The sequence below is a fragment of the Macaca nemestrina genome, chromosome 5 (genome assembly GCF_043159975.1).
Source record: "Macaca nemestrina isolate mMacNem1 chromosome 5, mMacNem.hap1, whole genome shotgun sequence".
NCBI lineage: Eukaryota > Metazoa > Chordata > Mammalia > Primates > Cercopithecidae > Macaca > Macaca nemestrina.
The window spans coordinates 6,605,280-6,630,423 of NC_092129.1; the positions used below are offsets into that span (position 1 = coordinate 6,605,280).

The 25,144-nt window shown below is 39.0% G+C and overlaps 2 long non-coding RNA genes across 4 annotated transcripts in view; one reads left to right on the top strand and one right to left on the bottom strand.

The window, feature by feature from the left end:
- The first annotated feature begins 898 nt into the window (after positions 1 to 898).
- Positions 899 to 25,144, top strand: part of LOC105487536 (uncharacterized) — a 58,363-nt gene continuing 34,117 nt past the window's right edge. The window contains exons 1-3 of one of the 2 annotated variants that reach the window (XR_011623254.1): positions 899 to 1,021; positions 3,644 to 3,694; positions 3,963 to 4,044. This is a non-coding gene — a long non-coding RNA (uncharacterized lncRNA). The remainder of the gene's footprint in view (positions 1,022 to 3,643; positions 3,695 to 3,962; positions 4,045 to 25,144) is intronic. The other variant, XR_011623253.1, reaches the window with a different exon arrangement.
- LOC105487537 (uncharacterized) overlaps positions 7,724 to 25,144 on the bottom strand; it is a 131,450-nt gene continuing 114,029 nt past the window's right edge. For both annotated transcript variants that reach the window (XR_011623252.1, XR_011623251.1), the window contains 3 exons: positions 14,412 to 14,540; positions 10,726 to 11,124; positions 7,724 to 9,920 (listed from right to left, as the gene is read on the bottom strand). This is a non-coding gene — a long non-coding RNA (uncharacterized lncRNA). The remainder of the gene's footprint in view (positions 9,921 to 10,725; positions 11,125 to 14,411; positions 14,541 to 25,144) is intronic.

Below are 25,144 nucleotides of genomic sequence, written 5' to 3' on the forward strand. Positions count from 1 at the left end.
TGTATGTTGTACATTCATTCCCAACAATACTGCCCCAGATGAAACCATTACAAAGGCACTACAAGAACTAACAAGTCTGGCCAATAAGATGGCAAAAAAAATGCAGGAATAAATATCACTTTTACTGATTGGCTAAAAGGTTGGTTTAAAAAGTGGAAAGGAATGGTAGCTTCATTCCTTACATCGCTTGTAACTGTGACAGGGGTCTTAACAGCCATAGGATGTTGTATCATTCCCTGAGTGAGGGGATTAACACTAAAGTTAATTAAAACAGCTATCAGTAAACAAATTCCCCTAACGACCCAACAAAATAACCTACTATTATTAGAAACTAAATTAAACTCCTCCTCCTATGAAAAAGAAAGTAAACTTCTGGAACAGTTTAAAAAACAAAATAATTTAAGTGAAAATAAGACCAAGAAGGGAAAAAACCAAAGAGGAGGGAATTGTAGAGAATAACCTATATGTGGTTGTCCATTTTCAATTCTAAGTGCTTTAGAGTAAGTTTAAGCAGGTGTCATGGAAATAAAGAAATAAAGAAGCAGAATGTACTGGGCCATGAGCCACCTCCTCCCTTGTTCCTGCTTTCCCTGTCACCCAGCAGCCAGGCGCCTATCGGTTGGCTTCACCCCCCTTAAGTACCCCTTCCCCACCCCAGGAAAGAATTTAGTTTAGGCTAGCTTGCAACATAGATAATTGCACCCTTACTTATCAGCTAAGTGCAGCCATTAGGGCCATAAGGCAAATGTTTAAAGAGTCCTGAGACAGTCACAATGCATTATGGGCTGCAATAAAGTGCAGCAAAAACACCCTAAAGAACATACTTTAAGCCTTAACCCAACTACCAATAGACAACGTCCAGGAAGACGGTAACCCCATAGTATTCAGCCAATGAGGAACTGGGGGAGGAACTTGTGCACTAAGGCAGAAATTCCTTGTTGAAACCGTTTGTAAGACTGCCATTGAAGTCTCGCTTCTGCTGTTCTCTGTGTCTCCGAGCGTATTCTTTGGGTTTGGATGGGTGAGTTTGTTTCTCACGGGACCTATATCATTTTCCTTCTCCGTGAATAATTTCTTTTAACTATTCTTGTAAGGCAGGTTTGCTGGCAAAATCTTCCCTAAATTTTTGCTTCTCTGGGAAGTCTTTATTTCTTCTTCGCTTTTGGAGGATAATGTGTAGGGTACAGAATTCTACCTTGGTGTTATTTTTCTCTGACACTTTAAATATTTCGCTTCGCTGTCTTCTTGCTGCATGGTGTCTGTGGAAAAGTTGGTTGTATGTAATTCTCGTCTTTGCTCCTCTAGAGGCTAAAGTATTTTTTCCCTGTGTTTTTCAGTATTTTTTCTTTACCTTTTATTTTCTGAAGTTTGACTGAAGTGTATTTTTTTATTTTTTTTCTTTTGAGAAGGAGTCTCACTCTGTCGCCCAGGCTGGAGTGCAATGATGCGATCTCGGCTCACTGCAACCTACGCCTCCTGGGTTCAAGGAATTCTCCTGTCTCAGCCTCCCAAGTGGCCTAGTATTACAAGCGTGTGCCGTCACGCCCGGCTAACGTTTGTATTTTTAGTAGAGACGGGTTTTTGCCATGTTGCCAACTCCTGACCTCAAGCGATCCCCCCGCCTCAGCCTCCCAGCGTTCTGACTACCGTGTCTTGATGTGGCTTTTTTTGGGGGGGCGGCATTTATCCTGCCTGGCACTCTCTGAGCTTACCATCTGAGGTCTGCTGTTTGAGAGTAACTTGAATTAAATTCTCAGTTATTGCTTCAAATATTTCTTCTATTCCTTTCTCTATTTCTATCCCTTCTAGTGTTCCCATTACACATAGTTAAACCTTTCACAGTCGTCCCATACTTGCCGGATATTCAGCCCTTTTGTTTCAGTCCTTCCTTTCTCTTTGCTTTTCAATTTTGGAAGTTTCTGATGCCGTATACCCAAGTGCAAAATTCTTTCTTCATCCATGGCTGGTCTACTAATGACCCTATCAAAAACATTCTTCGTTTCTGTTTCTGTGTTTCTCTCTGGTGTTTCCTTTTGACTCTTTCTTAGAATTTCCATGCCCTTGATAACATGATGCATTTGTTCTTGCATGCTGTCTAAATTGTCCATTAGAGCCCTTGACAGATTATTCATAGTTGTTTTAAGTTCCCAGTTTGAAAATTCCAAAATCCCTTTGATATTTGGGTCTGGTTCAGATGTTTGCTCTGTCTCTTCAACCTGTGTTTTTCTCATTTTGGTATGCTTTGCCATATTTTCTGATAAGTGTACATGATATAATGGATTTTTAAAAAACTGCAGGCCTGTAGCTGTGTGGTGGTGGGTCAGGACTGTAAAGCTCTGTGAGTAGGTCATAGCGTTTTAGCAAGATTGGGCCTCTGCACTATGAACTTTGCCTCCCTTAAATGGGACAGGATGGCTAGCGTGGGCTGAAATTAGGTACTTCCATTCTCCCAGATATGAAAAATCCAGTAGGTTGGGCTCTGGTTATGTGGTTTCTCCTGCTAGGAAGAACTGGGTGCTCTAGTATATTTCAAGTGATTTCTGTCCCCCTACCCCTGCCAGCAGCATAAGAAGATTTTTTCTTATGTGATCCTCACTGTGAAAACTTGGCAGAGCTCCTGGAGCTAAGACTCACAAAAGTGTGGGATCCCTGAATGACTGGGTCCCCCTGGTGTTTTTCACTCTCAGACTTGTTCACACTGCGCCTGCAGCCACGTGCCAGTGTCCATTCAGGTTTCCCCACCCTGCCACTGGTTTTGTGGGGGTTCTGCTCTGGTCCGTTGTCATTTTCTCATCTACCTGTAGGTCTCTCCAATGTGGGGCAGTGGTTTGCCCTGTGGCCTTGTTTCTCTGACAGTAAGAAGCATTCTTGATTTTTCAGTTTGTTCGGTTTTTTACTAGATTTCCAAACTACTTACATGAAAGATCAGACTTTTCTGAATTTAGTATATTAATAAGAAAATATTTAGTATTAATAAGGCTCTCCATTACTTTAGTGAGCCAAGATTATATAATGAAATGAATCCTATGTCAACTTTTTCATGTAAAATAAACATATTACAGGGAAAGGGGTACTGGGAAAGAGGTATTTATTATAATGGGTAGAATAAAAAGCATATATATATTAAACCACCAATATTTTAAACTATAGGTCAAACTGATATATTTGTGTTAATTTCTAAATATTTAATACGATTTTCTAAGACAATATTATTCTTGTATTTAAAAATTTTTAAATGTCATCTATCTTTAGTTTACATTAACAAAAGAAAACTAATAGAATTGTAAAGTATCTAAACACTCTTACTTTATCCCTAAATATTTTACATTCAGACTAGAAGACCAGGCTGTGAGTTACATTTTTAAAATATTTTTTCCTCTGAGCTGAGAGTTATTAGTAAGTAGTAATTTTCAAAGTTCTGTTGTTAAATATTTTTAGCCATAGGAACTGATAAATGTGATTGAAGACCCGTTGATGTTTTACCTTGAATATAATGGAAATGTTTTAATTTGTTAAAAATGCTTAGGAAACCCATTTATTTTCTAAATAAAAATTCAGATAATTCAAGAAAATCTTGTTATACTATAGCAATTTGGTTGTAGGTTGATTTCTTTCTCTTTTACTTCCTTATAAAAATATTAAGGGGGCTGTGTGCTGCGCAACACCAGGACATATTATTCAGACACACTACAAGGTGAGTGGCACTGCCTGGATTTATGCACTGTAGCACTCTTGTGTGAGAATTAAAATGTGTGCATGCATTTAAAACGTGTTCCATTAATCCTATTTTTCCATTAACCACAGTCAGTATTATCAGAGTAAAAGGAAGAGAAAACGTTAGAGCATCATCGTGGATTGTACTGTATTTATTTCCATTGGGATTCTACAAAAAGATAGAATGTCGTGCTAAGTAAGTTTGGAGTTTGCCTTCAACCTTTTATTTATTTCTGTCGTCTTTGCAGGCAGTCCTCAGGAAGATGAACAGTGGTGATTTAATTATCTTTTAAGCTGCTCTGGACTGTTATTACATGCATCCTGATTTCTGTGAGTGAATGATTGAGTAGTTCCAATATTGAAACTATTATATTTAGAGAGTTTATTGATTTGAGTCTTGGAACAAAAATGGTCAATACACTGGTTTGGTATTGTAACCCATTTAAATTCAAAAATTCCTAGTGATAGTAAAGATGGAGGTTCTGCTTTCAAATTAAAGCTCATAATAGCTACACAGTTTCCAAAAGCTTGAACTTTCTCTTCTTGGACCTTGGAAGACAATGTTAGAAGATCAATCTGTGCATAGGATTACTAAACACACATAGAGAGGCTTATTGACATCAACAGTATAAAATGAATATCTCTAGCTTGACATGATTTGGGTCTTGAGAAATTGTGCCTTGTGGTAATTGATTTCTTCTTTACTTGAATCATCTTGGTAATATTCTACTCAGCCTAATAAAATTGGTATATTCTCCAGTTAGGCTTAAAATTGATCATCAAACCATCACTAGTAGAAAGAATTGATGATTTTCAAAAAAATCAATCATCATTTATTGAATGTCTACAAGAAGCAGGGAACTCTTGTCAGAAGCATCTAGCTTTGCTGAAAATCAGGTTATCTTTATAAATGATTCTGAAAGATTTAAAGTGGAATTAAATTTGAATTGCTAATTTCCATCCAAAATGGAAATGACATTCAGCTTGGCAGTGCTGGACACCTGGCCCTTGTGTTTAGGAAATGTACCAAGTCAAACCAACTGGAGATGGGGCAGAACAGAATGCTGTGCTGGAGGAGGCCCAAGTAGAATGAGTGTTATCAGTTTTTAATTGATGGAGCTCCGGTGGTCTGAATTCCTCTAAGCCCTGGAAGAGATTTAACCATTTTAACACTGCCCATATGCCAGCAGACTTCAGCATCCAGCTGGCAGGATCAGGCATTTAGGTTGGTTAGTGTAGAGGCCTACAGGCCCACAACAACGTCAGGGACCACCCTAGGAGCCAGTTAGGAATGAAAGTGCAGGAAACAGACGTCTTTGTGCATATAGATATCCCAGTGGATGCTTGGACAGCGCAAGGAGGGACTCTATGCTGGTGTTACTCATTCTCAATAACTTGGAAAATTCCTAAACATGTAAGAAGAGGTTTGGGTTTTTAATCATAAATTTGCATCTCTCCAGGGTAACCACGACCACTTTATTCGAAGTAAGTGTCCCTTGAGAAGATGTGGCAAAAATGGATTTGCCTCATAAATAGTGCTTTCGTCTAGGAAAGTCATAGCCACCTCCAGATGGCACTCAGTCCTCGTACCTTTTTTTGGCTCTGGCTTCATTCATGTTTGCTGCCATGACTGGTTCCTGATCCCAAATGTTGTCTTTGGGTATCTGCTGGGTGGGAGCTGCACATCGTGACAACATATCTGTAGGAGGAAATGTTGCTTCTTTGATTCCTCTGAATAAGAAAATCCAGGAGAAAATGTCAGTGGAATTTTCAGAGGAGAGAGAGAAAAAACCTGAACAGAGGCTGGTTAGCCCCCCTCCCCATAGCATTGAAGTCTCCTATTTTCTTGTCTCTTGAGCTCATTTCCAAAGACCTACATTACTTGCTTTGCCCAATTTCCTCCCCAACTCACTCTTTTAGGTAGAGTTCATTGTTTTTGAGATAATCTGGAACATGTGACCCTTTTAAATATGACATGATATTCCTTGTAGTGAAGAACCAAGAAAAGGGAACTGTTTTGCTACATCAGGGCTACTATTTTTCTTATGAGAAAGTTAGAGAAGCAAATGCTTAGAGATGGGGTCGGAGAGCAGCAATTTCGGTCAGAGGTGGCAATGCTGCACCAAATGTGAGACAACCAGCACCATCTCAAAAGCAATCTACTGGTTTAATTCCATTACCAATTGTCAGTTACTTCTTCCTTTGTGGGCTCCCAGAATGCTATGATACATCCATTCTCAACCTAAATTATTGTAGGAAAATGTCTTTTATTTAAATGAAAATTGATGTACTACAGGTGGATCACAGAGGATTTTTAGGGCAGCGAAACTCTTCTGTAGGATACTACAGTGTGGACACATGTCATTATGCATCTGTGTAAACCCGCAGGATGTACAACACCAAGAGTCAGCCCCGGTGTGCACAATCGACTTTGGATGTGTCAAGTGATACGCACTCATTGACTGCAACGCGTGCACCACTGTGGCAGGAGATGTGGATAGTGGGGGGAGCTTGTGCATGTGTGAGGGAAGGGAGTAGATGGGAAATACTTGTGCCTTCCTCTTAATTTTTCTGTGAACCTGCAACCTGTTCTAAAAAGAATAAGGTCTTAAAGACACAGAAACGAAAACCAGATATACTCAAAACTACATAAACAGTAGCATGAAATCCACTAATTTTGGATTTCTGATCGTTTAGTTTCAGGTTGAGCAGAAGCTTAGTTATCAAGATCTTTCTTCATACTGTAAAATAAATGTGCTTCATAGAATACATGATATATGATTATAAAAGTTTCATGATAGCTAGTACTGTCTTGGAGGCCTACTCACGTTGCTTTTTAGGGTAGACATGACCCACCCAAGGCACTAGAGAATATGGAGCATATTGGAAAAATATCCTTGCATGTAATTTGTGCAAGGATAAGCAAAATTATGTAATTAGCAAGAATACAGAAATATAAAGGGACATATGTGAATATGTATCTGTAAATACCTAGCACAAATTTTATCTTTGATGTGAAAAATAAACTTGCCAGGTAATTTTTGTTTCAAGCATTCAAACCTCTTTGTTAATTCTAACTTCATTATGCTCTTGGGTCCTAGTTTTTATTCTTCTGCAGTTCACTGCTAGTTAAAAAGTTCAATCTTACATAAAGATCTATGCTGGAATATGTTTGGTGCAATTCTCATAGTGACTTGAAGAACCTATGTGCAACTTTGGTAGAATTCGATAATCACCCCTACTAATGGTTCTCACAAATCTACATAACATTTTGGGTGTATAATATGAAGAAACTTATCATCTAAAAACATCTATAAATCCCACTCACTTGAGTGAGAACAGGCTGAAATTTACTGGAATCATATTATGAACAAATCATTACTTTTATTAGTCAGTGTTCAGGCAGATAAACAAAAGTCACATTAGGTATATTGAACAGAAGGATATTTAATGCAGGACATCAATTACAGAAGAGTTACAAAATATGGAGGGACAAAGGAGAAAGAAAAATAATGTATACTATGAATGAAATGATTACTCATGACCTTGTACTGTGCTGGTTCTCCCATGGCTGCTGTAGAAATCAAGGCCTCTGCAGAAACCTATGTGCCAGCACTCCTATCAGCATTACATTTCTCCCTAGGGAACTGGAACTTCTAAACCCTCCAGATCCTGTATTCTAGGTGGTTTAGAGACAACACTTGTGTTAGCCAGAATTCTAAGATGGCTGCTACCGGCCTTTGCCCCACCAACTGAGAGCAGAGTGGGGCCTGTGAATATGGTAGATGTCACATTCACAGTTAGGTCACATTGTATGCCAAAGGTGAAGGGACTTTAACATAATTAAGGTCCCTAATCAAAGATTTTGAGTAAATCAAAAGCCTGTGGGTGGGCCTGGCCTTAGCAGGTGAGCCGTTATTAGAGGGTCTGTAAGGCAGAGATGCTATCTCCTGCTGGCCTGGAAGAAAGAAGTAACCTTGAGTTCTACTGATGCAAAGAAGTGAACAAACCAAGTGAGCTTGGGACAGTGAGAACCCCAAGTTTCAGATGAGCCCTCAGCCCCAGCCCATACTGTGCCTACAGCCCTTTGCAACTCTAAGCAGAAGATTCAGTTAAGTCATGCCCAGAATTATCACCCACAGAAACCAAGATAATAAATAAGTGTTGTTTTCTTTTGCCAAGTTTGTAGTAATTCACAATGCTGCAATGGAAATTAATACAGCACCAGATATGAGTTGCTGGTTGAAAGAACTGTATCACTTTTTAAGTACATTTCAGACTTCCATGACGTTGTCTCCAGCTGGTTCATTACATGAGTCTTTCATAGGCTGTTTCAAACTTCTATGAGGCAGGCAGCTTCTGGAGGTGGCAAAGTCAGTGAATTACATCGGTGTGAGCCTACTGTAGCACTACTTTGCTGGAAAAAAAAAATGTTCTTTGTAGAAGTAGTGTACTGTGGAAAACCTTGCCTGTGACCATAGCACTCTGCAGGCCTGAGATGGTGGTGCTGGCAGAAGAACCGTGGGCAGGGAAGGCGCATTCACATCTAGATTACATGCGTACAGATGGTCCCCAGTTTACGATGGTTCAGTTTAGGATTTTTTTGACTTCATAATGGTGCGAAAGTGATACACATTTGGTAGAAACTGCACTTTGAGTACCCATACAACTCTTCTGTTTTTCTTTTTCGATAGAATATTCAATGAGTTACGTGAGATAGTCAGCACTTCATTACAAAACAGGTTTTGTGTTATATGAGTGTGCCCAACTGTGGCTAATGTAAGTGTTGTGAGCATGTTTAAGGCAGGCAAGGCTAAGCTATGCTGTTCAGTAGGCTAGGCATATTAAAGCATTTTTGATATGCTTTTTGACATTTTGACTTAGGATATTTTCAACATGGGATAGGTTTATTGGGACAGAACCCCATTCTAAGCATTCAAAGCATCTGTGCTCTGGTAAGGCAAAATATTGGAATGGAAGGATTCAAACATAGTCAATTTGCCACAGGTGGCTGGCTGCTCCTCCCAGCAATGATGCCATACTGGGGGTCTCAGAGGGTCTTTGCTCTTTCAGGTTTGGCAACAGGTGGCGTCTCTAACCAGATACACCTTGCGGAGGAGAAGTCCCCAAGGACTTCTCCATAGAAGGCCCTGAATAGCTTCTTTTCCTGCTACCATGGCCATTTTTTTTTTCTTTTTACATAAAGCTCAGAAAATACCAGGGTGGATAAGGAAATGAGTGAGATTCACAGATAATCACTTCCTCCACCTGATTTCTGAGAGCCTTCTCTTCAGAGGCACTCTTATGGAGAATGTCCACACAAAGATCTTCACACGCTACCCCCATTCTAAGGGGGTCCACCTAGAGGTGTTTTCCCAGAATTTCTGGTCACCCATTTTCCATCTTTCCCATTTCTGTCTACTTGGCCAAAATGTTATATTCATTATGAATGTTTGTGCTCCCATAGTCCCTATGGTAAAATCCTCACCCCAAAGGTGATGGTATTAGGAGGTGGGGCCTTTGGGAGGTGATGAGCTCATGAGGGTAGAATCCTCACCAGTGAGATTATTGCCCTTTCGAAAGAGGTGCCAGAGAGCACTATGGCCCTCTTTCTGCCATGTGAGAACACAGCAAGAGACAGGAAGTGGCCCTCACCAGACAACAAATCTTTTGATATCTTCATCCTGGTCTTCCCAGACTCCAGAACTGTGAGAAATAAATGTTTGCTGTTTATAAGCCTCCCAGTGTATGCTATTTTTCTTATAGCAGCCTACACTGACCAAGACATTAATTCTGGACATCTTTCAGTCCAGGCAAAGTTGACAATCTGATGTGTTATCGTCAGGTGTTTCTATCTGGTAGATTTCCCATAACTTCTGTCTTTCAGTGCCATGCATCGCAGGGCCATAATGCTCCAGCAGCAGAACGAGTCTCCTCTTCCTTCACCAACTGGCATGTGGAGCTTCTCTCAGGTATGAGAGAAGGCAGGAATGAGCAAGGGAGGTGCCATGGAAGGATGAGTTGCCTGCATGTGCACTTGAATGATATTTTCAGGATCTGCTACAATGTCTTGGGTTCACATTGGTTTTACTAAGGCACCTGGTATATTGCTATAGCTTCTTCCTGCTCACCAGGTTCAATCAGCATAAATTCCTAATGCGGGGAACTGGTGTGATACTCTGTGATGTATCAAGACAATCAATTTCCTGCAGATTAGATTATGACAAAACACAGGAGATGACACAGCTCTCAGTTAAGATAGTGAAAGCATACTACTGCTCTTGCCAGCTGAAAGCAAATTAAGGTTTCTAGACATAACTAGTTGGTTTAGAGAAAAAAACTTTATACTAAACAGTAACATATAGGGACTCTCAGTTGTATTGATTTGAGCAAGGAAAAATATCCCAGGTCGGGAAATAGCTGCAGTTGGAGTCATCACCAATGAAGTTTACAATAACTCACAAAGATTACCCAAAATTTTATCACTTTCTGGAAAAAAAGAAAATCTAACTGGTGAACTAAAGGGTGATGTGACACAAATCACAACCTCTTTCACTATCAAGTATATCACTGTGACACAAATACTTGTAAATCCCCATGGATGTGGTATTGCTTTGGCGTTACTCTTTTGGTTTGTGGGGTTATTTCCTGGGGCTTCTACATTGTTCTTTATACTATGATAATCTTCATCCAACAAATAAGGGAACCCATATGGGAATTCTTGGAGCTTTTTTTTAACTCTGTTCTAAGAGTTGGTCATATAATCACAGTGGGTCCATCACCCACCCATTAACGTCACTGAGAGAGAGAGAGATGGACTTGGATCTGACCTCTCATTTCTGACTTCCTTAAACCCTCACACTGACCAGTGAGACATACTGACATTTGGGTTTCCATTAACTGTCTTGGGCACTGTATTAGTCAGTGTTCTCTAAAAGGACAGAACTAATAGGGTAGATGGTTAGATTTATCTATGAAAGAGAGTGTGTTAAGGAGAATTGATTGACTCACACGATCGCAAGGTGAAGTTCCAGGTAGGCTGTCTATCAGCTGCGGAGCAAGGAAGCCAGTCTGAGTCCCAAACCTCAAAAGTAGGGAAGCCGACAGTGCAGCTTTCAATCTGTGGCTGAAGGCCCAGGAACCCCTGGCAAACAAATGGTGTAAGTCCAAGAGTCCAAAAGCTGAAGAACTTGAAGTCTGATATTTGAGGGCAGGAAGTGTCCAGCATGGGAGAAAGATGAAGGCTAGAAGACTCAGCAAGTCAGCTAGTTCTACCTTCTTCTGTCTGCTTTTTGTAGCCACATTGGCAGCCGATTAGATAGTGCCCACCCGCACTGTGGGTGGGTCTTCCTGAGGGTGGTGTTCCTCTCCCAGTCCACAGACTCAAATGTCAATCTCTTCTGGCAACACCTGTAAACACCCAGATACACCCAGAAACACTATTTTGCGTTCTTCAATCCAATCAAGTCAGCGCTTAATATTAACCATCACAGGGACCGAGCATTACCTTAGAGCTTGTATCAGGATGTCTAGATGTCTAGTTATTTTCTTTTCCCTTTTTGCAGGTGATTTCACCATGGTAATTGGAAACAGCATGGATGAAAATATATGAGGGATACTTAGAGTAGTGTAGTAAGATTTTTCGTACGTGAAGCTGGAATCATCTTTATTTAAGATATGTCAGGCCTGTGATGTGTTCTGGACAAAAACAAACTATAATATTTGAAGAGATTTATTTTGAGCCAAACGTGAGTGATCATGGCCCATGAAACAGCTCTAGGAGATTCTGAGAACGTGTGCCCAAGTTGGTTGTGCTACAGCTCGAATTTTTTTACATTTTAAGGAGACTTAAGACATCAATCAATACATGTAATGGAGCACCTACATTGTCTGGGGTAAATACCCAAGGATCGTCATCTCATGCCAGGAAAATTTAGGACATGGGCACACACAGGAGCTTAGACGTGGAGGTTTAATAGGCAAAAGAAAGAGAAAGAAAGAGAAAGGCAAACTGCTCTTTCTGTAGTGAGAGAGAGAGGACTCCTGAGAGGAAAGACCAGTTGGTGGTGGATGCACTGGATTTTACAGTCAGCTTGAAGAGGTAGTGTCTGATTTACATAGGGCTCCCAGATTGGTTTAATCAGGAGTGAGATTTAAATAGCACGTGGGGAAAGCTGGTCACCCCACCCTAATCTTATTATGTAAATGGATTTTCCCCTTGGATGGAGCTATCTTGTCTGTTTCTTGCTGTGCACATGGCTGGCAGAGAAGGAAAGATGGGGCTGCCATTTTGAATATGATTGGCATAACTGCCAGCCTCTATGTCTGCAGCTCAATTTTACAGGTTGCTCTTTGTTAGAAAGGAAAATAATTAGGGGCTGCTTTACATTAAAAGAAAAACCTTATGGAGGACTTCTGTACCTTCATTATCTGTCTAGGTAACTTCTTCTTTTTCTGAGATGGAGTCTCACTCTGTCATCCAGGCTGGAGTGTAGTGGCATGATCTCAGCTCACTGCAACCTCCAACTCCCAGGTTCAAGCAATTCTCCTTCCTCAGCCCCCTGAGTAGCTGGGATTTCAGGTGTGCACCACCACGCCTGGCTAATTTTTGTATTTTTAGTAGAGATGGGGTTTCACCATGTTGGTCAGGCTGGTCTCGAACTCCTGACCTTGTGATCTGCCCACCTCAACCTTCCAAAGTGCTGGGATTACAGACATGAGCCACTGTGCCTTACCTATAACTTATTCTTAACTCCTATATCATTCCCTTCCTCTGGAGTGGTAACCCTAACTGCTGTTAGGGGATGTTGGATGATGACTCTTTCTGGCTACTTCCTGCTGAAAAGGAGTGTTGTGTGGGAACTACAGCTAGGGCTCCTCCCGGGGTTGATCTAGGGTCCTCAGAAGAAAGGCATGTCCATGAGTGGTTCTGTCTGCAGCATCATTTGGAGTTTGATTGCTATCAGTCATTCTGATGGGTTGTAACACTGGTTTGCCACCACCAGATGTTGCTGAAATGTTAATATAAAAGTAACATTCCTTTTAGGATAAGTGGCATTGGATTTGGGTGGCTAGAGTAACTTTAGTGTTAACCTTGGCTAAATCTTTCCTGCAATTATTAATCTCTTCATGATTTTCACATACCATCTAAGACATGCTTAAACTTTCTGACATGTCCTAAACATCCTTGTTTTTAAACAACCAACTATTCTTTTTAGCACAAGTATTTACCATCCTTATAATGCTTTCATGACTTCCATGAACCATAGTCTACACCATGCTTAAATATTCCGACTTGTTCTAAACATCCGTCTTTTAAACAACCAACTATTCTCTTTAGGATAAGTATTTACTATATGAGATCCTTTGTTATATAAAATCTTTCTCCTTTATAGCCTTCTTTGTATGGCCAGGGTGTGATATATTACCAAACCCAATAAGAAATTCTAGCAGTCTCAGTGACAGTGAATTTTTCATGCTTCCTTTTTGTGGGTTACTATTATCCCTGGTATAAGGATAATAAGCAAAATACTACAGCAATGGAAACTCTCTGTCCAGTATTTCAGTTAGAAGGTGCTACTGTGTATATCTGTACTACAAATAGGAGAGTGACTACAGCAATTTCTGCAAGGTGCTGTAGTACATTATTTCCATCTAAAATTCCATTTGCCAAGATAGAGAGTTTCCCTTTAGGGGTCTATGAAGTTCCTTGGTTTTATTTTTCCAAAAGGACAAATCTCAGGGTAATGGGCACCCTACTCACTTTCATTACCTGGCAGAATTTGCAGGATGGTTGCCCAGAACTAGCATATTGATTCAGATTTTTAAATTAACCAACTCTTTTTGTTTTTTTCAAAGCTGCAAGAGATCACCACTTGATTCACAGGAATAAGCAAGGTTAGTCTAAAATGTAGGCAAAAAGCTTAAAAACAATTAATGAGACTGGGATTTAATGACAAATGTGTGATAAGCTTTGGAGCATAATTTCTCTCTCCAGTCCTCATTTTTGATAAAAACAAATTATGAATGAACTTTAGTGGTGGCCTGATTATTTCCATAAACTACAGGAAGAATAACTATTTCTACTTAGGCCTTTTGGATTGGCTTTGATGGAATGCTGTTCCACACAGAATCTTAGATAAGACCTTTTAGAGCTGAGCCCAGCCATGGGTTTGTATCCTCAGATACCTGTGAGTTGGGTGATCCTCTCCTCTTAAGGTCACAAGATAAACTTGGAACTCCTGGACATGTTAGAAAGTGACATTCTTTACTGACTACAAGTCAGGAACCTTGTACAAGATCTGTATAGGCAAGGGTATCAGGCCAGTTCTCCCCATGGGGCTTTTATCAGTTCTGCAAGTTGAGATTGATTCCTTAAAGGGAAGTATACCCTTCCAGTAAAAGGCTTGATAAAATAACCAGTTTTTCCAATTATGTTCTGTTGCAAAAGAAAAATGGATTATTATTGCACTGATGCAAACAACTATATTGCCATAAGTTAAGAGTACTCACAGATAGTTTTCAAATTCTAGAGGAACCAGGCAGAGAGAAACAAATATACTCCAAATTTTGTTCACAGGAGTGTATCTTACCCAATTATTAAAGGCCATAAATAGTTCAAAATAAGCTTTCTTGACTCGGAAAAACAAAACAAGAATCAGCAATGTTCCAAGCAAAAGTCAAAAAGGTTTCTTTACCTTTCTGAGTGCAGTCCATTTAGTTAACTCCTCTTGTTTTGCTTGATATTCATGAATATTTCAGTTCTTCATAAGTTCCATATTTTTTCCCTCTATTCCAATGTTACAATCTTCAAAGCTATTAAAGACCTACATGTGAGAACACCTGTTAAAATCCTATAGCTTTATTATAAACCATCTTTTGAGAAGGAAAGAAGCAAGACAATTGTCTGTGAATGACAAAATTTGCAGGGTAGTTACAGTTAAAAACATGATTGACAAGGAAGTTTAGTTATCTCTGTGTTTTACAATAACTTTAATCTTAATTGTTATCAATAGCATATACTTAGACATTAGAAATTTATAAGTCTCATACAATTTTGGAACATATATTAAAAAATTTGCCAAAATATAACTTAAAGAAGATTGGACATTATTTTGGCAATCTCATATAACTAAGCATGTCAAGTAATCCTGTTTACATGTTCTCTACATGTTTCAGGGGCCCTCTGAACCATCCAGAAAGTCAGGCACCAGGAAAGACAATTTTGAAACTTGAAGGAAGTTTGATTTGGGGACTCCTGTTAAATGTTAGAGGTTTAAAACACTTTAATGTTATGAGATAGAATTCCAGATTGCTGTAAATTATTTATTTTGCCAAAATGATGACTCAAAAGGCAAAAATATTTCACTAGCCTTTACTGTTACATGAAAACCCTGTTCAAAGCCAAATTTTACCCTTGCATAAGTTTATTAATGATAGACCACCTTTTGATGAAACCTCATAGAAAATTCCATCTAATCTTAACCAATTTGACGATGAGGTGAAGTGTTTAAAAATCCTTTATAGACCCTTTAGCTAAAGGGCAGATTAGCTTCTTATGACAACCTTGCTGTGCTTTTATTTCAATGTTCAATTTTATGGAAAGACTGTGTAATTCCCTTTTGAATTCAGTTAATGTTTGCACATTTTTTCAAGATTAATTTTTACAATTTTTCTATTGCTTGCTTAAACCTCTAACTTGATCTTATCGAATTTAAGATAATCCCTCATCTCTAAGCAAAATTTACATTTCCTTGCTTTCTTATAATCTTTTACTAAAAAAACACATTTTATTGTATTTATACGTCTTGCAGGTAAAACTGTTTAGTGATCTCATGTACATGTTGCACTGTTAACTCTTAGCAACTTTCACTTTTGGTGAAAAACCTGTTTGGTAAGTGATTTTAATTATGTACCCGGTGTGGAGCCTAGGACCTAGATAGAAGTACTAAGGTCTGACTCTTCCCAGCTTCTAACTCTACATGTCCTAGGCCTTACCTGTTTGTAAAGCAGGCAGGATACAACCTTGAAAAATTTAGCAAACCTAGTATCTAAGTTGTATGATTTAGACCACCTATTTGCATTTTGAGGAAACTTGCATTATACCAATAATCCTTAAGACAATTTTTATTTCTTAAAGATTAAAGTCACATGAACTAAAAAATATTTGATTAAAGTACTTATTTTTCTTTAAGCCAATAAATTAGAGCTGTTTTTAGAGACATTACACACAGCACCATATATAGTGACACAGACAGTAGATTCAGCACTTTTAAGATTTTTCATTTATCAGCTTATTAATTGGATTACTGGCTTCAGGGTGGAGCCCTTGGAGGAACATGCCAGGAAAGCATGCATTTTTAGGGCCTAATAAGCAGACACAGGTAAAGGCAATGGGAGATCTCCAAAATTAAAGGAGTCATTTTATACTGGATCTTGGATCCCCAAAAGAAGGGAGATACTATGGCAGAAGACAGTGAAGTGCTTCTACTATGCATTTCATTGCAAGGCAACCCAAAGCTATTCAGCTTATTTTGTAATCAACCCATGCCCCATGGGAGTCTCATCTCTCAGTTGGGAGGGATTGTTACCATATCTTTCAGGTGACCAAGAGTATGATTCTCTGATTCAAATGGAAAAGAGTTAGGCATCCCTTTATAACTACTATTAGCCATCCCTTTAAGTATATTTCCTACCTAGTTTTTACATACCAAAGTTATCTCATAATGTGAAATAATTTGATACCCCCCAAAACTCAAAATTGTCAGCTAACACAATGCAAAACATAAAAGAACCTTTGATTTTGAGAGGGAATTATCTGCTTTTAATTACTGGAGTTTTATAAGGAAAACAGAGGGTTTTCTTTTCCCAAAATGGGGCCTGTGGCCCTCTTCTCTTTTTCCCGAGGAGTCTCAGATTACCACGGGTTATCTTAGGGCACTCTCTTAAGAGTGGCAGGACAAAAAAAATGGAGAAAAATAATTCTGTCAACTAAAAAGAAAAAAATCTTTTTCCGGAAAAATAAGATCCAAGAAGAGAAAAGCATAAAGGCCTTTAAAAAATATACACATAACTTGCATATCCACTTTTAGTTACACTAAACACTCTTTAGGAAAATCCTTTTTTAATCCTTTGATACTCAAAGTTAGCCATGCCAAGCAGTTAAGATTTTTGGCTTTTAAACATCACAAAAAGTAACTTCACCGGTGAAACCAACAACCCTTCATTAGGTTATGATTTAACCTCAAGTTTATGAGGTATTTTCAGAGGAGTGATAAGCAGCTTTTGAAACTCGTTGCAAAACCGTGACTGAGACAGTGAAAGAGATCAGACTCAACCAACTTCATCTTGTTTCCAGCCCCCAAGCTGTCCTTTCCCATCCCCAGGCATAAACCAGATCAACTTTGGGAGGAGCCTGGTTTAAGTTTGTATTAAAAAGCAAAGGAGATAACAGCCCCATCCTAAGACATACTTCCCTCTTCCCTGGGGATCAGTCCAAGAAACTAGTCACAAGATGAGAAACCATGGCTTGGGATTCATGTAGCTGGAGGCTACAAGATTTTAACCCTCTCTTAACTGCTCTCAAGATCAGTGCTTAAGATATTTTGTAAACTCTGCCTTTGATGGATTAGCTGGCCCCACTCAGATTGATAAACTGGCTTATTTGACTTTTGTGGTCCTCACCCAGGAACTGATTTAGCACAAAAAACAGCCACCATTTTAAAACGGCAGAGACTAAAACAATGGCTACAGGTCATATTCCCAAGGACATGAAACAAGGTGGAGGCCTGTAGCCAAGTCTGTTACTGACCATTTTGTTGGGCTGGTTTGAATAGCAGGCGTATGGGGTCCTGACTCTGCATCCTAACGTATGGTGCCCTTTCTTTTGACAGAACTATACAGAAAGTCACACAATGCACAGCAGATTGGCTACAGCTTAAGACCAACCTCACAAATCCTTTTTCGTTAATTAAAACTTAATAGAGAATTAGCTAAAACTTAATAGATCCTTGTTATCCCTTTTACCAGATTCCACAGGGAGAGAAGATGAAGGCCTGACTGGTAAGAAATTTTTACCATTTTGCCGGCATGTCAGGCTTCTGGGTTTCCTTCCCCCAACTCAACTCTAAGTCAAGCATTTTAAGGTTTGGAAAATTAACTTTTTCCAGGTTGGAAGAACCTTATAAAAGAAGACAGAAGCCATTTTAAACCATGAAGAGGGAAAAATACCATAGAAAAGTCTGGGTTCCAATTAGAGTTCTCAAGAGGTACTACTTTGCTTCCTATCGGCAATGGTATTTCCCCTATTTCTTCACCTTTTCTATTTTCTCTTTTCCCTTTTTGCCTATTATGGGAGTCATATTCGTCATCTCTGAAATTCTCTGCAGCCTGCGGAACTGCCTGTTTTTCACCGGCTGTTAGGGTTTAGCTTAGAAGCAGCATAACATCTCTTCATGAGAGGCCAAACACCTGTTTAAATTTTGGAAAGCTTCTATGTACCTATCAGGGTCATAAGAAAATAAGCCTAAGTCTCCCTTTATTTGCCTAAGATCCTGTAACGAGAAGGAAACTTGAGGGAGCCCCAAGTAAGGGGGATCCTCTGATGGTTCCCCTGGAAGTTGCTTCTCTAATTTTGGAGAATCGTTCTCTTTAGGCTGCTGATATGACTACGAAAAGAGGTGGGTTGATTTTGTAATGCCTGCAAAGTTCTAGTAAGGAGGCTATGCCCTTGTGCCAAAGCAAATGAGCCATGTTTTCTTTAAAGTTTCAGGGTCAAAGGAGTCCTTATGCTTCAGAATTCCCCCCAGAGGTGTGCAAGCTGAAGATGATCTCTTACCCCTCTAGAAAGAGAAGTGGAAAAAAGTCATCCCTTTAGTCTCTTTCCTTTTGGTGCCATCCAGGGCAGAGGGGAAGACAGTGGGGGCATCCCCACTGCTGTTTTCCTTCCATAGTTCCTGGGTCCAGGCACCTTGTTGAACGTACCACCCGTGGTTGCAGGCATGACTCCCAGTCATGGTACCGGAGGAACTAAGCAATTGGGATTAGTCAAGCTCACCCATGTGACCCTAGTCCTCTGCCTGTAATTTCCCATTGACTTTCTGGACTTGTGTGACCTGTGTGGCTCCCTGAAAAATGGATCTCAAAAAAACTACATTAATAGTTGACAAGGTCCCTTTAATGGAGGGGGTATGCTAGATTGAACTGTATATCCTGCTATTATGGCTCGTGTTAAAGCATTTACCCTTAGATAATGGTTCTGTTTAACTTCCTGATATAGAATGCACTTATTTTATTAAGTACCATTCTAACTGAAGCCAGAATATGTACTCTAAAAGAATATTGGGATGAAGTAACCATTTTCCTGCTGATGTTACAGTGTCAAGACTAAAATTTGTCTTCGGAGTGTATTTTACTCCTAATTGCTGAAGGCAGAATTTTCCCATTCAGAGAAGCAGCATGAAGCCTGGTTTCTAGCAGAGAGGTGCAAAAAGGGCAGAGAATTAGGAAGCTAGGTGTTTTGGTAATGGACCAACAATGTCCCTCATGGAGAGGATCGCTAGTCCACTAGGTGGCGCTGTTGACCTCAAAATGCAATGCGCTCTCCAGAGCAAGGGCAGAGTGACCTTGGCATGCCATATGCTCTTAGACCAAGGGCAGAGAGAGACCTGGAAATGCCTTGCGCTCTGCAGACCAAGGGCAGAGAGTGACATTCACTGTGTTGGGGGTTTGGGTACCCTCCGTTCCTAGAAAATCACAAAGATGCCTTCCCTTAATCTAGATCTCTGGTTACTACAACATTCTCTGATCTTGCCAAACAAGGTAACGTCCCCGAACTGTAAAACATCCCGACACAGAGAGGATCGGAGATATTGTGATGCAGACAGGAAAGGAGGAAATTACGATAGACAAGTTGGGGATCCAGGGAGCTCTTTGTTAGAAAGGAAAAAGATTTGGGGCTGCTTTTCATTAAAAGGAAAACCTTACTGAGGATTTCTACCTAAGTAATTTCTTCTTAACTCCTTATCAGTAAGATGCACATTTTTTTTGGTCCAGAAAGGTGGGGCAAATCAAAGCTTCCTGGTCATAGTTGGATTCAAAGATTGTCTGATTGTCAGTTGATTGAAAATTTATATAAAGACCTGGAACCAATAGAAGGGGGTCCCTGGGTTAAGATAAGGGGTGTTGGAGACCAACTTTCTTATTATGTAGATGAAGCTTCCAAGTAGCAGGCTTCAGAGAGAATAGATTGTAAATGTTTTATTTATCAGACTTAACAAGGTGCCAGACATTTAGTTAATTCTCTCCTGGATCAGAAAAAAAGGCCTGGTAAAGGAGGGAGATTCTCTACAAAATGTTGACTTTTCCCACAACAGACAACTTTGCAGGGACATTTCAAAATATGTCAAAGAAATATATTTGGGGCCTATTATTTGTCATGTTGGTATCTTATTACTACATACCATCTGCTTTGTCAGTCTTAAGGTCTCTGTTTTAATGTTAACACTGATCAGCCATGCCTGAATTCCAAAAGGAGAAAGGTATAATGAGGCATGTCCAACCACACATTTTCATCATGGCCTGAACTCGTGTTTCAGTTTACTTTAGAATGCCCTTGACCAAGAGGAGGGATCCATTTTCATTTGGTTGGGGGACTAAGAATTTTATTATTGGTTTACAGTGTGCAAGAGACTGCAACTCTTCATGTTGTACTCAAGTCAGGTTTTGGTTCCCCAGCCCTACAGCTTTTCTGATGACATAGATCAAGAACTAGTTCAGTAAAGTGACCATCTGTGTCATCATTGGGTCATGCCAGGAGTGATTTTGCACTGTCAAGGATCCCTGGGTCAAAGTCTTCTTCTGATCGTTGTACCTGCCCCAATGCCCATTATGATAAATGACACCCTCTTGTTTCTGGCAGATAAATGACACCACTTGGTCTCCACTTTTCTGGAAGCTCTCACTATTCCCTTTAGACTAAGTTAGATAGCTCTCTCCCCCAACAGGGGCAGGGTAATCTTAGGGGAAGGTGAGGACTTGCAAGGTTCTCAGATTCATTCAAGTGTATCCAAATGCTCATATTCCATTCTCACACAGTCAATACTCTAGTTTTTAGATAAGAAACTGGGATATACTGGCACTTAAAATAATACAATTGTGCAGCTTTCAATATTAACGTCTGGGCATGATTTCAAGCAATGTAAGCCCTGATGATAAGACATTTAGGCATCTCAGATAAATTTCCTTATTCTTTGATCTTACCTTGATCTTGTGAAAATAAGTAATTAAAAATCGAAGCTGTTGGAACCCTAAAATATTTTCAGCCTTACCTGTAAGGTAAGTGTAGTTATGGAACCTGAGTGACATGACAGGAGCTCTAACCTAGGTAGATATAACCTTTGTTTCTCTGATTAGATTAGAGTTTTTCTTTTCCTACATTGTTTTGTAAGACATTGTAAATGACTAGAGGGGCCAGGGAAAACCCCTTCCCTCCTAACTGTTGGTCTTTATTATAGACGGTTATAGATTAACTTCCTTCTTACCTTTCCCATACAGATACTTCATGATTATCACATTGTTTAAGATGCAATATTAAATATGCTCTTTTAAATTGGAAAGGAAAAGAAAACAGGCATTAAGATAAAGAGAACAAAGTGCAATATTGTTTTAACTCATCAACTAGCTTTGTATATAAAATGTTATGATGATGCTAAATTTCTTTGTTTTATGCCAATATAAGCAAGACCTTAACTTTTAACTTCAGAGCACTGACATCATGTCCCTGGAGTCTGTGTTTCCCCAGTGGCCATTCCCAGCTTTCCTCTTGAATAAACTTATTCAAATTAAGATTCTGAATCTTTAAATTATTTCAGGTTGACACTCTGAAAGTTTAAAGCTCTGAGATTTTTATTTTCTTTCTGTTGGTCAATAGAGTAGTTGGAATCAGCTAGCATACTCCACAGGTTTTTTTTAAATTGTGGTAAAATAATCTTAACATAAAAATTTCCATGCTTTTAGTATAACATATTTTAGTGTACAGTTCATTGGTGTTAGGTACATTCACATTGTGCATTCAATCTCCAAATCATTTTCATCTGGCAAAACTGAAACTCTATATCCACAGTCGTATATTCATTATTCCTACCATCACGGCCCAAAGTAGCAACTTTTATTAGGCCATCATTATGCTTCCATCCCAGATAACCATAGGTGATGATTTAATGAGAATTTTGTCTGGGTATGGTGGCTTACAGCTGTAATCCCAGTGCTTTGGGAAGATAAGAGAGGAGGATAACTTGAGCCCAGGAGTTGGATACAAGCCTTGGCAGCATAGCAGGAAACATTCTCTAAAAAAACAAGAAAGAAAGAAGAAAGAGAAAGAAAGAAAGAAAGAAAGAAAGAAAGAAAGAAAGAAAGAAAGAAAGAAAGAAAGAAAGAAAGAAAGAAAGAAAGAAAGAAAGAAAGAAAGGAAGGAAGAAAGGAAGAAAGGAAGAAAGGAAGAAAGGAAGAAAGGAAGGAAGGAAGGAAGGAAGGAAGGAAGGAGGGAAGGGAAAAAAGGGAGAAAAAGAAAAAGAAAGAGAAAAAGAAAGGGTGGGAGGGAGGGAAGGAGAGAGAGGGAAGGAAGGAAAGAAAGAAAGAGAAAGAAAAAGAAAAAGAAGAAAGGAAAGAAAGAGAAAGGAAGAAAGGAAAAAAGAGAAAAGAGAAGGAAGGAAGGAAGGAAAGAGAGAGAGAGAAAGAAAGAAAGAAAGAGCGAGCAACCCAAGTGTGGTGTGCATGCCTGTAATCCTAGCTACTTGGGAAGCTAAGGTGGGAAGTTTGCTTGAGCTCAGGGGTTTGAGGCTGCACTGAGCTATGATCATGCCATTGCACTCCAGCCTGGGCAACAAACTGAGATCCTGTCTCTAACAACAACAACAATGATGACGACGACAACAACAACAACAGCAGCAAAAATATGAGATGATAATTTTGTCAGTGCATGTCCCCAACAAGCAAGATCTCCTTTTACTCAGGCAATGAGGTCATTGTCATTTTCAAGTAGTGTCAACCCACATAACCAATCTCAGAATTACATGTTGAGACAACAATATGGGCCAAATATTGTAATAGTGAGTCTCCAATCAGGGGGAAGGTATTATAATGTGGAGAATAGGAACTAGGGGAAGCAGCTAACACTCCTCTGGCTGAAAGAAGAAGTGGGCACACTGGTTGAATACAGAGCCCCGGTGTGAGCATTTGCCAGGGAGGCTGCTGGAGACCTCTTCTGCTGCCACTGCTGCTTTTCATTGTGCTGACCCTAAAAGCCTAGTGTTGCATGGATATTCCTGAAATTGGATCATCGGCACTGTTGCACCTCACAACTGCTTGCAATGGTCATTGCCACTGTTATATTTAAAGGCAGAATGGGGGCTTCTGCTCCCACTTGAATATGAAAGTTCACAAGAGATTTTTACTCTCACTCCAACAAGGAAAGCAGGCCAGATAACCCAAAAATCATAGTTTTGTGAGCCCATCGAGTTACTGAGATAGCTGTATAACCTAATGAACTAAAATCCAAATGGTGACAAGCCATCTGAGGTGAACTGGACTCATGACTTTGATTTTTTTCAGAGCATGTGTATATTAAAAGAAAAAATTCAGCTGAATTAAATTTAAGAGTTTAACTGAGCAAAGAATGATTAAAAAATCAGGCAGCTTCCCAAACCAGAGTAGACTCAGAGACTCCAATGCAGACACATGGTGGAAGAAGATTTATGGACAGAAAAAAAGAAAGTGACATACAGAAAACAAAAGTGAGGTACAGACACATCTTGATTGGTTATAGCTTGGCGTTTGCCTTATTTGAACACAGTTGGAACAGTTGGCCACCTTTGATTGGCCAAAACTCTGTGATTGGCCCAAGAGTAGGCTATAGTCTGTTTACAACTCCATTTAGGTTTTAGTTCCTGATGTGGAGAGAAACATTTTGGCTGAGCAAAAAATATGTAAGAAATATGTAAGGATGCAACTTTAGGCTAATCTTGATTTAGCAGGTGGAAGAGAAAGACAGGGACACAGCTAAGAAGAAAACATTTATTTTTTGGCTGAAATTTTACAGCACCTGGTATTTAATCAACAAGTTAAAAAAGAAATAAAAAAGCAAGAAACTGTAGTGGTTCACAAAGGTGTAAGTTAGTCAATACATCCAGATGCAATGATGGCCTAGATGTTACAGTTTTCAGACAGGGATTTTAAAATAACTTTGGTTAATATGTTAAAGGATCTCCATAGAAAAAGTGGGTAATAGGATTGAACAGCTGTGAATTTTCAGCAGAGATAGAAAACTAATAAAAAATTAGGAATGTTAAAAATAAAAATTGTTTCAGAAATGAATAATGGTTTTTTGATGGCCTTATCAGCAAACAGATTAAACAGAACAATCAGTAATGTAGATAGAGTAATGGAATAATCAAAACTAAACACAAAAGGAAAAAAAATATTAAAAAGGAACAGAGAATTCAAGATCTGAGCTTCAATATGAAATGTCTATCAAATGTGGAATTGGAGCCCTAAAGAAAGAAGAGAATGAGATCGGAGTAATTTTTGAGGGATGATAGGAAATTTTCCCAAAATCCACTGAAAAAAAGGAAACTGACTAAGGAACTCAGATAATGACAAGCAGGCTAAATATAAAGAAGAAAAAACCTGTGAGAGACACCAAATTTAAAATTTAAAAACCAGAGATAAAAAAAATTATGAAAGCTGTTAGAGAAGTAAGAAATATTATGTACAAAAGGACAACACTAAGGATAACTGCTGATTTCTATCAGAAATAATGGAAGTAAGAAAGCAATGGGACATATTTAAAGTGCTGAAAAAAATATTGTCAACACAAAATCCAATGTCCAGTAAAATATATTTCAAAATGATATAAAGATATGTCTCATGGAAAAAAAAACCCTGAAAGCAATAATCTTAAACATATTTTTCCCTCGAGAAATGCTAAATGTTATAGACTGAATGGAAATGATATTGGAAAGAAATTTGGTTTACACACAGAAATAGAGTATCAAAAAACGTACCAAGGTCAGTAAATGTAAAGAACATTTTTTTTAAAATTACATATATATTTTATATCTCTAAAGGCTATCATCTGTGGCACTACTAATAGCCAACAAAATTGTCTTCATATAGAAAAGGAATAACATTGTTACATAGGATACTTATTGTAATAAATGTCAATTAACCAAAACTCAAATGCACTTAAAAATGAAGATCTTAAACGAATGAAACAAAATTATGTAACTAAAGAGAAATCTAAACTACTCATTAGTCACTAAAATGCATCATCATAGTTGGAAAATGTAACATGTACCTTTCAGGGTAGAACAAGTACACAAAATCTGGCTATGGAAGATTTGGGTAACACTGTAACCCAAATATAATTGCAGTC